Here is a 16,848-nt window from a genome sequence, read left to right as displayed (position 1 = left end):
CAGGATAAATAATGACTGAGGTATCAGGTTTCCTAGTTAATCCAAGTTGAGTTCTAGTGATCCCTGCATCATTTTCCAAATGCTCATACATCATCTGTTTAGCAAACAACTTCAAAATTTTGCCAGAAATCAACCTCAGATTGTATATAATTTCTGAAAATTATCTCCTCCATCCTTCTTTTAAAATACCCTTTAGGGCTCTCTCTTATTTTCTATGTCCCCCCCCAAAAAATTAATGCTGGCTTGAAGATCATACCAGCAAGTTCTTTCACTACCTTGGAAAATAAAGTATCTTGGACTAGTTATATTTGCTTATCAAAATGGAAAGAGCTATATTCTTTTACTGCTTCTGTTACTTCTAAAGACCACTGGTCATCAAATTAGCATCCTAAGAATCATCTGCAGAGCTTTTTAAAGCACACTTTTCTGGGCCCTTCCCCCAAGTCTCTGATTCAATAGAATGAGTTGGGGCCCAAGAGTTTGCATTTTTACCAAGTTCCCAGGTAATGCTGATGCTGCTAGTCCAGTGATCACATTTTGAGAACCACTACTCTATAATGTCTACCTACCACTTTGTTTGGAAATCATTCTTGCCAAGAAAGATAAAAATTAAGAATAAACTAATTCTGCTTTCTCCCTAGAACTTAACAACATCACACCATCTTTTTAAAGTAATGGGACTCTCTCTGAATTCATTCATTTATTTAACAAGTGTTTGTTGTGTACCTATTATGTGCCAGGCACTCTAGTAAGCACTAAGGCAAGGGTGGGGAACGTCCAGCCCGTGGGCCATGTAAGGCCCCCAAAATCATTTAGTCTGCCCCTGCCAAGGCATTAGGGGTGAGTTAATAAAATGTTTGACCAAACACAGCAGGCTAATTTTTAAGTTGATAATTTTGTATGGCCTGCAAGTTTTTCTGCCAAATGGCCCTTGGCAGAAAAAAGGTTCCCCACCCCTGCACTAAGGCAACAAAGATAAAACAAATTTCCAGCTTGTAGAAAAGCTCCTATGCAGGGAATCTAAAGAGTAAACGGAACAGATTCCCTCTGGGAAGTGCTGTGTTGGGGTTTGCTGGGGTCATATTAGGGACTTAAGCAGTAACTGTATGTATCATTCTGAGTCTTTTGTATGGGAAGGGCAGTTCCCTCAAAAGAAGGGGCAAAGATTGTTCAGTTACCCAAGACAAGTGATGCTGGGTAGACAAAGCCATACTTTGCTGTGGGAATTGGAAAAGATTCTATAAAAGAGAGGACATTCTATGAATTGTTCTTATAAGTCTTTCGTAAATTTTTTGTTGCATTAATTTTTATTATAGTAGTTTTTGTTTACCTGTCTTTTCCTTTTACATTGAAATCATTAATAATCTTACAAATCTATATTATAAAAGACCAATGGCCGGAACGCCGGGATGACCAAACGACCAGTCACCAGGAGGTGCATGGAGCACCTCTCAGTCCCTCCCCCTGGCCCGCGAGCTGCTCGCAGCATTGGGGCTGGGCTCGCGGCTCACGCCACGAGGCGGGGTTCATGCAGCGTGGTGGCTTGCAGTGGCGAGCTACTCGCTCACGGTGGGTCTGGGGTCCCGCCGGCCGTGCAGGTCTGGGTTTCACATGATTTTGTGTGCTGGGCCTCTAGTAATTATAATAAAATGACACCTGTATGACCAGGGTCAGGTTACATTTGTAATCTGGGAAGCAAAGACATAAGAAAAGGAAGGGGAGTCATAGAAAATTGGTCTGCTCTATCCAGTGTTCTAGAAATCCAAAGTTCAGAGGGAAACTGACTCAGGAACCAAGAAGAGTTAGGCAATGTCAGAAATTAAGTTCTAGGTGGTACCAAAGAACTTTTCCAGAAAACTATTTTTTATTCTCCAGGTGATTGGCGTTGGGCTTCTGGCTCTACTGGGCCATGTATACTGAAGATGAAGTTCAGCCTTTGACATAATCTCAGGCATCACCTTCTTTATTGGGTGTGAACAAGCCCATAACAAGGTTGGTTGCCTTGTAGCTTCTCACCATAGCCTCACCTTCTCACAGGGGTACCCTTAAGGCAGCCTTCTCTCCCACTCAAGAGTAGCAGGAGAAGAGGCTATAGAAGAGAGGATTTCCACAGTTTTGTCTTGTACATATTGCCCTTACTTCTAAAGGTATGAAGTTCAAGATATTGAAGCCTTCGGCTTCTACAGCACACTTGATCTCTTTCTCTTCTCCACACACATGCACATGCACGCTCACACACACATGAGAATATATAATAAAAACTAAGTTTACTTCTAGATCTAGAAAAGCATTGAGTCTTATCACTCAACAACAAGTATTTATTGAGTATTTACTATATGCCAGGTCCTGTCTAGGTGCTTGGGATCCACCGATGAACAAAATAGACCAAAAAAAAAAACACCTATCTGCTCTGCAAAGCTCACATTCTGATGGAGATGTTATATTCCATGTGAATGAAAGTATCAGATTCTTCTCTCTAATGATACTTAACTGGGAGAGGCAGAGGTAAAATGGGAGGACCACAGGCAACATGGTGTGGACAAGTGGCTTCTGTGGGTGGGAGAGAGGTTAGAAAAGGGATGAGTGAGAGACGGAGATTCAACTACTTTATAATTATGTTTGGGTGAGACCATTTATCCTTTCAACAAAAATGGATAAATTCTATTTAAAAATCTAGGAAGCATACAAGTAGGCAAATTTGATAAATTAAGTGATTCTTTTCCCTCCCAGCAAATCTATTTTTGCTTTTCCTGTTTTAACATTATCTATCCATCGGTCAGTCAGCATTCCATCCTTATAGTTTTACAGAATGGCACTTCCCAGATAAGAATCCCATTCTTTTTCTTTTTATTTTTTTACATAGTTTCAAGAGCCATCTGGCAGTCAGGCTGTTGAATTGAATTCAAGGATGCTTTCAGATTAGTGCCATGAAACAGGCAATTCACCATATCTCCATAAGGCACATTACTGTCCCCCAGTGAATGATACCTGACAGAAACAGTAAAGAGCAACTTATCTAGCATCTAACAAGCATTGCTTTTCCCAGGATGGACAGAGAAAGGGATGCTGAAGGGAGGCATTGCAGTAAGTCTTATCATCATTGAGTAATCACAATGAGTGTATTGTAAGTCAGTTGGCCCACGCCAACCATTGTAGCTGGAAAACGTATGCTGTGGCACCTGTCCTTGAAGAACTTAGACAGGTGAAATTCCGTTTAAAAAGAAATATAATAAAAAAAGTCCAGTTCTCTAGAAAGTCCAAAAAGAGAGCACTCTGTAGGTTTATTCCTAGGGAAAGGGAAGTGGTTCCTGCAACCATGTGTGAGACTAGAGTAGATTTCTGTCACCTGACATTGTTGCTGAGTCTTATGGGAACACAGAGTTAGAGCTGCTACCAAACATTCATCATGGTTCTCCTGTTCAGTTATGAGTGTAATCTCTCGGAAATGCTTCAAAAAGTGCTATAGCAGAAAGACCTTGCATAGGACAACACTGTCACTCAACAGCCCTGTTGGCTGCTATTTTCTACTGGAAATAGATAGAAACCTCTGTGTAAATAAATAATGGTATCCTGAGGCAGAGGAAGACTTTTCTAATCCTTAACAGTGTCCTTTGGGACTTGTTTAGAGATTCATGGAGTCATAAGGTGGGTATCACTGGAAATCAGTTCCAGATTTCCACGGGATTCTGTATTGTGAAAATTGCCACATCAAATGAACAATGAGTTGGTTCACAGCTACTTTGGGGTGGATGGGTGGGAAATGTCATCACAATGGTTGTTTCCCAATTTACAAACCAGTAGGATTTTTTTTTCTTGGAAAATTGGACACATATGTAACTATAACTAGTATGATATTTAGTTTTTCATTTTTTAAGAAGTATGAGTAAATAAATGTCTACTATATACAGCGCTTTGTGTACCTAGTATTAGTGGAGAATGGGTTTGAGCAATGCTGATAGCATTTTATAAAATTATTATTAAATATCTCTATGGGGTGAACATATAAAACAAATATTCTCCTGAGGTCGTAGACTCAACCTAAAATTAAACCCACAGTTAGTCTACTGTGGCTAGAGGTGATCAAAGATTAAGTGGATTTGCTTCACTGGGGGTCCTCAGTTACCACCAAAGCACCTTTCATCTCTGGATTGAGGCCTGTTCCTGTAATGTAACACATTTGGTTCTTTTACACTTTCTCCCCTTCAACCTCAATAGATTCCTGTGGCTTTTGTGTTATATTTTCATAGTTCTGATCAAATAATTATTCCCATCCCTCTTGCTCAGGCTTCTTTGCATCATCTCTTTTGTTGTGGATTTAGACTTGCACGAGCTCCACTCCTTCTTGACTCCTCCCTGCTAATTCCGCCCAGGAATTATTGTATGGGTGAATAGAAGATATTGACTGTTCAATGTGTTTTTTGTGTATTGTCAGCTGCTTTATTGCTGCCTTTCTCCAGATTTTGCCACTAAAAAGCATGGAAATGTTCTTTTAAATCACTAGGCTCCTGTCATGTCCCAATGGAATGGATGCCTATGATTGGGTGGATACTATGAGTAACATTGAAAGCTATGTCTAACTTGTGTCAGCAGCAAGGTGGTGAATACAGAAATACCTCCTCAGAGGATACAGAAAAAGCCTCCTCAGAGTGGAACCATTTTCCCAGAAAAAAATAGGCTCACCATTTTCTAGTGTTCAGGGACTTATAATCATGGTGAATGAGCATGAAGTTTAAGATTTCAGAGCAAAGCTCCTTGAGAGCAGAACTGACCTCAGCTCCAACTCAGCCTCCACTGTTATTAAAAATAAAAATTGCTAGAGCAGCCCTCATTACGTCTACTTTGCTAGCTGGCTGTTTGGAATTTTGAAGGATAATTTTATTTTTTTATAACCTCCCATGCAGCTGTAAGTTCTACCACTCCAAACCCACCCACCAAGGACCCTGAATCTGTCCACCCCAGTCGAAGCAGGACCTTCTGGCTGGGCGCCCCTGATTTGGGCTGACTTTGTGCCTCCTAGCAACCTTAGCATGATGTCTTATCTTAAGCAACTGCCTTACCCAGTCAGTGGACTGAGTCTGACCACTTTGGGCATGGATTTGCTCCACCTCTCGGTGGGCTACCCGGGGCCCTGGGCTTCTTGTCCCGCAGCCACCCCACAGAAACAGTGCCGGGAGATGACATCGTGCACCCAGGAGCAGCTAGACGTGCTGGAAGCACTGTTTGCTAAGACCTGGTACTGAGGTATTGTCATGCGGGAGGAGGTGGCACTAAAAATCAACTTGCCTGAGTCCAGGGTGCAGGTAGTGGTTTAAGAATCAAAGAGCTAAGTGCCACCAACAGCAGCAGCAACAACAGAATGGAGGTCAAAACAAAGTGAGGCCTATAAACAAAAGCTATTATCTCCAGCTCCGGAAGTGAGTTCAGAGAGTGGAACAAGTGGCCAATTCACTCCCCGCTCTAGCACCGCAGTGCCAGCCATTTCCAGCAGCCGTGCTCCTGTGTCTATCTGGAGCCCAGCCTCCATCTCCTCACTGTCAGATCCCTTGTCCACCTCCTCTTCCTGCATGCAGAGGTCCTAACCAATGACCTATACTCAGGCTTCAGGTTATAGTCAAGGATATGCTGGCTCAACTTGCTACTTTGAGGGCATGGACTATGGATCTTATTTGACCCCTATGTAGCACCAGCTTCCCAGACCAGGGGCCACACTCAGCCTTATGGGTACCAATGCAATTACCAGCCATCTCAATCAGTTCCCAGCTTCTCTTTCTACCCAGGGATATGGAGCTTCAAGCTTAGGTTTTAAGTTAACCACTTATTGCTTCGATTGTAAGGACCAAACTGCCTCTTAGAAGCTTAACTTCAATGCTGACTGCTTGGATTATAAAGATCAGACATTCTTGTGGAAATTCCAGGTTTTGTGAAGACCTGTAGAACCTCTTTTTGTGGGTGATTTTTAATTATACCGGGCTGGACATTCCAGTTTTAGCCAGGTATTGGTTAAAAGAGTTAGATGAGATGATACTCAGACTCATCTTCTGATCAATGTTCCAGGAGGCATAGAAGGAAATATGAAGGTCCTTAGAGGGGCCCACTGACCAGCAACCTGAAATGGACAAACCAATCTAAGATCCTGTCATAGTTTTAGATCATTGGTTTTCTTGGTTCTCAAAGTGATCAAAAGCATTCTAGCCATGTGCAACCAAACACCACCAAAATAAGCAAAACTAAATAATGAAGTAAAGGAGGGAAGGACATGGCCTTCTTAAGCAGAGATATTCCAGTGGTTTAGCCAATCCTTGGTTGAATCTTAGGAATGAACTGTGTCTCAAATTCACTCACATTTTATGACCAACTGTTAGTTGGCACTGAAAATTTTTTCAGGACTGTGTGAATTGTGCGACTGATTGTCCTAGATGCACTACTTTATTTAAAAAATAATATTCATAAGGAGCAATATGTAGTTTAAGAGACAATCAGTGTGCGTCTTATATAAATGGTACATCAGTGGTTTTTAATCTGTGCTAGGCTTCAAAACTGTGACCTCCTGTTATTGTATGCAACCTTGAACTCCACCTCTACAGGGGTTCTTCTGTGATTAAATAGGTTATAACTATAAGCAAAATTCAAAGCAACTGAATGCTTATCTAAAAAGATTACCTTTGGCTGGAGGGGAGCTGTACTGAAACTTTACAACAAAATGTCTGGACAAGGAGAGTGAGAGAAGAGAAATGAAAGGACACTAATTCATCTGTAATTTACTGTTGGTAAGCCTAGCAGTAAAGATACATTGATCAATTGCTCTGACCCTGATGAATTTATAAACTGAGATCAATGTTAACTGGAAAAGTTATATATGCATAAACTTCTTCCTGGACTTGGCAGATATGTATAATTATATTAAAACTAGAGGCCTGGTGCACGAAATTCGTGCACAGAGGGGGCTGTCCCTCAGCCCAGCCTGTACCCTCTCCAATCTGGGACCCCTCGAGGGATGTCTGACTACCCGTTTAGGCCCGATCTCAGGGATCGGGCCTAAACGGGCAGTCGGACATCCCTCTCACAATCCAGGACTGCTGGCTCCCAACTGCTTGCCTGCCTGCCTTCCTGATTGCCCCTAACCGCTTCTGCCTGCCAGCCTGATCACCCCCTAACCACTCTGCTGCCAGCCTGTTTGCCCCCAACTTCTCTCCTCTGCCGGCCTGGTCACCCCTAACTGCCCTCTCCTGCAGGGTTGATCACCTCCAACTGCCCTCCCTTGCAGGCCTGGTCCTTCTCAACTGCCCTCCTTTGCAGGCCGGGTGCCTCCCAACTGCCCTCCCCTGCTGGCCATCTTGTGGTGGCCATCTTGTGTCCACATGGGGGCAGGATCTTTGACCACATGGGGGCAGCTATATTGTGTGTTGCAGTGATGATCAATCTGCAGATTACTCTTTTATTAGATAGGATAGAGGCCTGGTACAGGGGTGGGGGCCAGCTGGTTTGCCCTGAAGGGCATCCCGGATCAGGTGGGGGTTCCCTTGGGGTGTGGGGCGGCCTGAGCGAGGAGCCTGTGGTGGTTTTCAGGCCGGCCACGCCCCCTGGCAACCCAAGCAGAGGCCCTGGTATCTGGAATTTATTTTCCTTCTACAATTGAAACTTTGTAGCCTGGAGCAGAGCCAAGCCTGGGGCTCCGTCTGAGGCCGGTAGCCATTTGTGTTGGGGTTATAATTGAAACTTTGTTGCCTTAAGTGGGTGGGCCCAGCCAGGGTGTGTGGAAAGCTTTGCTTCCCCTGTTGCTGGCGGCAACCCTGGCCTGCTCTCTCAAGCTCCATTCTGCCGCCATTTGTTTGAATTTGTTTACCTTCTATAATTGAAACTTTGTAGCTTGAGTGGAGGCTTAGGCCTGGCCATGGCAGGCAGAAAGCTTGGCTTCCTCTGTTACCTAGGAAACCTTGCTCTCTGTGGCTGTAGTCATCTTGGTTTGGTTTAATTTGCATACTCGCTCTGATTGGGTGGTGGGTGTGGCTTGTTGGCGTGGCTTGTGGGTGTGTCGGAGGTATGGTCAATTTGCATATTTATCTATTATTAGATAAGATAGTTCTAATACACACACACACACACACACACGTACATGCACACACACAGAAGATTGCATAGCTGTCATTCAAAGAATATTAGAGATCTAAGGTATATTCTCAAAGTGCAAGCATAAACTGAGCTCATCCCTAGGCTATTCCAGTACCCTGTTCTCTGCTAGATGTCCATCAATAGTATCTATTTCTTTCTGAGCATATTTCAGTTTTCAGTCCTTTGAAATATATAGCCATTAATTGGAGAAAGTTGAACATTATGACAACTTTCTGATATCTTCTTAAACATAAATACAATGTGTATGTATTATATGATCCAATTTTGTCACATGCACACACACACACAACTCAGGGAACAAATAATCTCTATATATGAAAGCTTAAGCAACCATTACAACTGAACGACCGGAATGACCGGTCGCTATGATGCACACTGACCACCAGGAGCAGACACTCAATGCAGAAGCTGTCCCCTGGTCGTCAGTGCGCTCCCATAGGGGGAGCACCGCTCAGCCAGAAGCCAGGCTCATGGCTGGTGAGCCAGCTGCGGTGGTAGGCACAGTGGGGCTGAGATGAGCGGGAGTGGCATGGCGTCAGCCCCAGCTCGGGCTCCTCCCTGGCTGCCTGCCATTTTGGCACTGCTGCATCCCTTGGGGGATGTTGGCCTGCTGGTTTCTGCCTGATCCCGACAGGCCAGAATCTCCCCTGGGGTCCTGGATTGTGGGAGGGCACAGGCCAGGGTGAGGGACCCCACCCATTCATGAATCCATGCACCGGGCCCCTAGTGAAATTATATATACCAAACATTAGCTGATAATCTCTAGATGCTGGGATTACAGAAGATTCTTATATTTTTTCTGTATGGTTATCTTTATTTTGACAATGAATGAAAACAATAAGTATTACATATTACAAATTAAACCATAAGCAATTTGACTTCATACATAGAGGGCCCCCAAGGGGAAAGGCCTTATATTAGAAACAAAGAGAACAAAAAGTTCATGTTATAGTTATATGATTTCAAGAGGAATAACTTAGAAGTTTTCATAATGACTTACTAGTTCTGAAGGTGAAAACAAGTTCTGATAGATTTCAAATTAGTTTAGTTTTCACTGAGACTTTCAATGTCCCCATTCAGTGTTTCAATGTGTGTTTTGTCTATGTCTAACACTATTTCCAGATGGTTTTGGAGGTAAAAAATTTTCTTTAAGGCAGTGTTATCACATTTTATTTTCATATTTGAAAACAAACAATATTTTATTGTGCCCTTCTTTTATACATATGTACATGCTCTTCTTTTGATATATTTTTCTACTTCCTCTTATGCCTTTGTGCAAGTTAGATCTTTTTTTTATTTAATGTTTTTTGATCTCTCTCCAAAAGCTTTATGACAGCTGAGTTTTAAGTGGTTGCTTCAGGCTACAGAAGTCAAAGATGAAATTGAATTATGCTTCCAGGCTTGGAATACAAAAATCAAGAAAAATTTCATTCATTATGATTAATTCATCCAGAAGCACAGTGGTAGTATTATGATTATATTGTATCTGGAATTTGGAATATTTTCAGCTGACATTTACATGGTAAAGGAGAAAAAGGAATGGTAAGTCTATGCCTGACAAACTGCTCCTTAGTAGACAGGCTGCAGGCTCGGGAGAGAGTGAGTAAGAAAGAAAAAAATAAACAAGAGACCAAGGGGAAGAAAAGATGCTATATATATATATACACCATATAGGGGTTTAGATTTTTTTGAGATTCCTCCCATTATTAATTATCTCCTGGGAAATCCCATAATATGTTTGGGATGATAAATGGCTTACAAGTCAGAGTTACCCTCAATACCATTTTTTTATATACCTTGATTTGTCATATGTGGTGTTGTAGTAAAAATTACTCACAATGATATGACATATACAAGTGAATAATTAAAATATTTCAGAAATGCCTGCTAGAGAAGAGACATTGCTAACAAGAATCGCCTACTCAAATCCTTTTATATGGGCTCCTTTTCTTTGTTGTGATAAACTTCAAATGTAGATCACCTGAGATTTATGTTACTATCTAGTGGACAACTGGTATACCAAAGGGACCAGGATCAAAGATGAGACACACCGGGAAAAACAGTGAGAGGAAGAGAAAGAGGAAGAAAGAGGAGTGGGGAATTGGGAGTGAATCCATTAGCCACCACTGTAATAATCTATATATATAAAAGCCTAAGTGACCCAATGACCCAATGACCAGTCGGCCAGTCACTATGATGCACACTGACCACCAGGGGAGCAGACGCTCAATGCAGGAGCTGCCCCCTGTTGGTCAGTATGCTCCCACAGGGGAAGCACTGCTCAGCTGACTGTCTGGCACCAGACACTGGGCTCATGGCTGTCGAGCACAGCTGCGGCAGCAGGAGCCTCTCCCGCCTCTGTGGCAGCACTACCAAGCTGCAGCGGAGGCAGGCACAGCAGGGCCGGGATAAGTGGGAGTGGTGCGGCGGGGGCCCCAGCTAGGGCTCCTCCCTGGCTGCCTGCCACTTTGGCACTGCTACATCCCCTGAGGGGTCCCGGATTATGAGAGGGGATTGCAAGAGGGCACAGGCCAGGCTGAGGGACCCCACTGGTGCACGAATCTGTGCACCGGGCCTCTAGTGCCAAATAATAAACAATCACAAAATCTCTGGCATACAACAATAAGCACGTATTTATCACACATCTGTGACTCAGCTCTGCTCTTCTCTAGGCTTACTCATGCATATGCAAATCAGAAGGGAAGTCAGATGCCCCAGCCTGACTGAGATCACCTGGGCTTCTCTTTCCGATGCAATCTGGATGCTCTGGTCCCCATTTTCCTCGATTAGCTTTTCTCATGGCAAAGACAGAGGCCCAAGAGAGAGCAAGCTCCACTGCACCAACATATTTCAAGCCTAAGTGTCCATGACATGTGTAAGCATCCAGCTGGTCAAAGGAGGTCACATGGCCTGGGCATTGGTGGGCCAGGGGAGTAGGAGACCCTGGAGAGAGTAAAGAACTGTAATTAGTAACACCATCATAACTGGAGGTGCAAGGGGAAGGAAAAGTGAGAATGAGAGAGAGACCTAGAAATAAAGAATTTCTTTCGATCATCCTCAAACCCTGGCCAAGCAAATGAGTAATTCACATTGGTAATAGTTTAAGCCCTTGGTTACTTTGGGGAAGTTGTGGGTCACAATCTCACCTTAGCAGCAACTTTCTTTACAGTATCTTGACCTGAAGTTTTTCCTGAGCAGTATGAGAGAAAGTTTATATTCTGGGGGCCTGTGACTTTCCATTTGTCATTAAGTTTAAATAACATTGTAATTTTGACAGCTCAGGGGCCTTACAGATGCAAACATCAGATAAGGCAGGTAGGTGTAAGTCAGGCCGCTCTCTGAAATGTGCTGTGCGTAGTGCTATATATGGATGAGGGTTCAAAATTACTTCCTATATAAGAAAGCTAGTTAAAGAACACTCTAATTATTAAAGCATATAAAGGAACACTTCCAGAAGACAGGCCGACAGATATGGTCCTATATTCATTTGTGTGATATAATGCAAAGGAAACCCTTTATATTCCTTAAAGAACCTCATTTTCTATACCTGTAAAATTAGATATTTAAAACATGTAGCAAAATTTACCTATATAACTGAAAGATCTATAATTTTGACAAAACCAAGTATGTTTTACTTTTAGGGTTTTACAAAAGATTTATGGCATAAGTATTCACTTCCAAAAGATAGGGCTTTTAGGCAAGGTTAGGATCAGACCAGTGCACTGGAACAAACAATTGATATATTTTGTTTGCCTCACACTCTGTCTTTGGACATCTACTGCTTCTCCACTTTAGGAGTTTCTGGGAAAGGTCAATCATGGGACCATGCCCTCCCATGACTACCACCATGGCTGAAGCGGCCATTTGACCTTAACTGGGGCAATGAGACTCTCTCCCCTGTAAATTTGTGTCTCTAGTAGTGTACTGATGTCATCAAGAATACAGGAGTAATACAATTTGTCATAAGAATTCAAATTTTACAAGGAATCAAAGAGATTTTCCTATAATAATTTTTGTTTGATATTGATATAGCAAACTGTTTTAATTGAAAAGTTGATTTTAAAATATATTTGGAAGGATAAAAACTAAGAAAAGACAAGATACTCCTGAAGTAGTACTAGTAGAATAATATATCAATTTATTCTAAAGCAATGATAAAGAAGGTAAAGTAAGTGTTACTTTGGGGAAACCAACAGAACAGAATGGAATATCCAGGTAGAGACTCACATAGAAATGGAAACTTCATGTATAATTGGGCTGGCAATGAGGACCAGTGAGGAAAGAGTGGGCTGGTCTCTTTGATATGCTGATAAAACTAGTTATGGGAAGAAAAAAAAAAGCCTATTTCACTTTATTGTCACACACACACAATTCAAAATGGTTTAGTGATGTAGCTATGAATGGCAAAACTTCCAAATTTTAAGACTTTGTGAAGAAAATATAGCTTTAAGGCTTTTGGGTAGGGTTGCATAGGGAAGACATTCTTAAACAAGAAAACAAACAAAACAACTAAAGACTGGCCTTGTCTTTGACTGCAGTTAGTTCCTGAAAGACAAAGTTACAGTCAGATAAAAGTCAGATGCCTCTGAGATTGGTCTGTCCTGATACTGTGCATATGGCCACAGAGTCACATCCAAATGATTGGGACATAAAAGGAACACAGAGTTATGAACTAACAGGTGTTATGTAGAGCAGGTGTGAGAGTGACCAGGTGAGTGGCACATAAGGAAGATCTTTTAGCATTCCAGAAGAAAGCAGGAGGGATGGGCGGATGAAATTCAACGCAGATTCTCAGCACATCCGATCTAATTGTAATGTCTTGTTATTTCCATTTTCTATTAGATTATCCATAGTGATAGGGCTTTATTGCTTTACTTACTATAAATTCTATTAAATGAAAACCTTTGTAGAAGACATAATATCTCTAGTCCCCATATATGCATTTAAAACACAAGACAGTATTGATTTTTTAAAAATCACTGAGAGTTTGTATTTTAATATAAGTTGTTTTCAAATGTAATAGACTTATCAAAAGACTATTGATATGGTAAAGGCCTGGGGGGGGGGGGAAATGGTGAACGATTCTTTCCCAGGAATTAAAGGACTGTTAAAATTGGGATGGAGGTGAAACATAGAAATTGAGAAATAAAATGGTCAAGTTCTCAGCTAGAATTCATAAGCCAGAATAGCAAAAAACAAGTATTTGAAGTGGGAAAAATCCTCATTTTTATACTACAGCAAGAATTCTTCTGAAGAGAAAGAGACCATTTTAATAAAATGGAGGTCTATCATAATATCAGTTTAGAAATGGGATAACTGATAAAACAATGTTAGCATTTTTTAAATGTGTTTCTTAAAACAATGAACAATACCTCTCATAGACTAATACCTTTGAACAAGAATAGGTATTTTACTTTTATTTAACATTTTTAAGAAGTTGGGGGAGAAGGTTCTGTAAGATTTCTTGACATATTAAATAAAAATCTCTTGAAAGGAGGCATCTAATAACCTTAGCCAACGGTTACAGTGATTAGTGTTGAGACCTTGGACAAATCTCCAAACTTGCTTACATTTTTATTGTCTTGTCTGGAAAACGAGGGCATTGTACTAAACGATATTGAAAACAAAACTAAAAATCCAGACAAGCAGAAAAGCAGGTGTCGAGCCCCAGGAAAGTCCCAGACTCTGAGTATAATAGGAGGCCAGAGAGGAAATGTTACCAAGAGCTCGACAGAGATCCACTCTTAAGAGAGGCGGATATTGAGCAAGCTAAAAAGATAGGCAGCAGCCAAGACAGGAAAACATTTACTGAAGTTAGTGGAGACCGAGGTGGAGACTGAATCACCTGAACAAGATAAAACTCCAGGTTACAGAGCAGGGGCCTAAGGACTAGGCTGCTTCCCCTGAAATGATACATAGGCTGCTGAGTGTGGAGGCAGTGCTCCTTACAGCACTCCTGTCTCTAGTCTAAAAGTGGTGTTTGGGATTAAGAGAGCCTCGTCTTGGAGATGTGGGCAAGGAACTCTAGAGGAAGGTGAGAATGGAAACTGAGGAATCAGAACCCAGCCAAATAGCACTGTGGTTTTCAAGGCAGTAAGCTTCTCTCTGAAAAATAAGCAACAGAAGAAGAGAGATTTCATTAGCACTTTCATAGAACCAGAAAACACAGTCCTAGATAGGCTGCATGGCTGTCAGCCCAGAAACTTCACTCTAAATCATTTGGAAAATCGTGTTTGTCAACAGGAAATTAAAAGGCCTTTAATGGTAGTTGCTTAAATGTCATCTCACATTTTCACCACAGCCTCCTTTCCTGGAGAGAAAATTTCGAATTTGTCATTATTATCATCGCTTAGAAGTGGCTCAGGGCAGTTGTTGTATGAAACATAAACCAAAGCACAACAATCGACTTCCGAATGGGATGCCAGTACTGTGTACACGGAAGCAGCATGTAAACCACAAAAGGAGGCGGGTAGCAGCATATTTGTCAGATGGCCAATAAAAGACAATGTCTAAATTCCCATAATGAGATCAGCCTTTGGAATATTTTATGTTTTTGAAATCAGACCTGGGGTTTTCTGGAATGATGAACAGTAACACCCGAAGCAGCAAAATCTTAATCAGTACCACTTTGAAATTTGTAACTGAAAATTAATCAGGTCGCCCTGTTGAGGCTAAGAACATGATTATGTGATAGTGTAGCTCATTTCACACATAGAAAAATCCCTGGGAAGTTAAGGGTCCTGTTGAGCCATTTGTATTTTAAAATTGTTTATTTAGATTCAACTTTTCTATACTTGGTTTATATGCCATTGCTACTATGTGAGTTAATTTCTATATCCTCCTGCCTGGTTTTCAATACAATATAGTGGAGGGGAAAGAATGTTGGATTGTATCTCATCTTTGCTGTGCACTTGCTGAGAGCCACTGAGTCAGGCTTCTGAACTTTCTGAGACTCTTTCCCTTCTGTAAGTAAAGATGATCGTGCCCATGCCCACTTCATGGTATGACCAGTCTTGTCATGAGGAATAACCAGAGGGAAACAGAATGCAAGGCCTGGCACTCCTCAAATGTTAGTTTCCTTTGTCTACAATTGGCCCCACCCTACCTACTTAACTATGTTTCTTACTCACTTAAACCTACAACTTTCACTCCAGTGGCCCCATGCACCTTACCTAATTTTTATTCATCTTCTAAGTCTGTAATATATTTACCCAGCCATCGTAGCAACATACTTACCTTTGAACATTGACCTATGAACCAGGAGGTCACGATTTGATTCCTGGTCAGGACATATGCCCGGGTTGCAGGCTCAATCCCCAGTATGGGGTATGCAGGAGGCAGCCGATCAATGATTCTCTCCATCATTGATGTTTCTATCTCCTTCTCCCTCTCCCTTCCTCTCTAAAATCAATAAAATATATTTTAAAAATAAAAGGCAAATATGTCTACACATAAGCATCAACAAAATGGAAATGGATCATGTTATTTTGTTTTACTCCTACTTCTTACATCTCTTCTTGGCTACGTATTTAGTAGTTAGTCATTCTTAACTTGTAGGTATCATGGCTAATGCATAAAACAGTCCTACTGAAGTTCATCTATGTAACATTTATTTTCAATTCTACGAATATTTATTGTTTACTTACTATGCAGAGGATATAAAGTTGAGAAAAATCAATCTTTTCCCTCATGGGCTTATTATTCCCTAGGGAAGAAATTTGAGTGATGATGTGTGTTGTATTTTTTTAGTCAGCTAAGATAGTTATTATGAAGTATCCTGCTTCTCTATATTTGGTGAAATTCAGGCTATAGATAGTCTTCATCTTTCTGGATGGTAAGATGAAATGATGTAGTCACTGCTTTAAATAATATGGTATGTGATTAATTTTAAACCAGATGCAATAATTTTCATCTAGGCTTATTTAAAATTCATTTTAAGGCAAAAATGGTTTTTTGTTTGTCAACAAATTATGGCTTGATAGTTTGATTCATTAGGAGTTAAGCAAAGGGCTTACTGGTAAGGGGATTTAACTGGAACACAATCTCGAAAGATTAGTTACATTTATCAATCAAATGAAAATTATGTTTAAGTACTGGAATACCTGTCAATCCATGTAATTCTTGACCTCAGTCAATGGAAGGTAAATCTGGTTAACTTATGTTTGAATGTATTTTGCCAGTTCTGTTCACATGGTTTATAACTGAACTCAAAGCTAGTACTTTTGTTTATTAATTCTAAGCTGGAAGCTAATTCTGTCCTCTAATACAGTGGTTGGCAAACTCATTAGTCAACAGAGCCAAATATCAACAGAACAACAACTGAAATTTCTTTTGAGAGCCAAATTTTTTAAACTTAAACTATATAGGTAGGTACATTGTTATTAACTTAATTAGGGTACTCCTAAGCTGGCCTTTGCTAAAAACTCAAGGGGCCAAAGACCCGCATGTGGCTCACGAGCCGCAGTTTGCCGACCACTGCTCTAATAGAACATTCTTCTAGCGCACTATTTTATTTTCTTACAATGACATACTTCCTGGAAATATTTAGTGTGGACAGATGTGGTAGGGAATTTTTATTAATTTCTTCTAATACTCTCCTTGTGTTAGAGAAAGTGGCTTGTGGGTGATGGTCTTAGGCCCTTCCAGTGGCCCATCTATCTGAGAACCTGCTGAGCATGATCACAAATCACAAGTTTGGGCTTGAGTTTTCCCAAGCTG

The 16,848-nt window shown here is 41.2% G+C and overlaps 1 pseudogene; it reads left to right on the top strand.

Annotated features, from left to right (window-relative positions):
- The first annotated feature begins 5,027 nt into the window (after window positions 1–5,027).
- Window positions 5,028–5,924, top strand: LOC103292578 (homeobox protein OTX2-like; annotated as a pseudogene).
- The last annotated feature ends 10,924 nt before the right edge of the window (window positions 5,925–16,848 follow it).

This window comes from Eptesicus fuscus, chromosome 14, assembly GCF_027574615.1.
Source record: "Eptesicus fuscus isolate TK198812 chromosome 14, DD_ASM_mEF_20220401, whole genome shotgun sequence".
NCBI classification, from domain to species: domain Eukaryota; kingdom Metazoa; phylum Chordata; class Mammalia; order Chiroptera; family Vespertilionidae; genus Eptesicus; species Eptesicus fuscus.
Note: the sequence above shows the minus strand (reverse complement) of the source record. Positions and strands in the feature narration are given on the sequence as shown.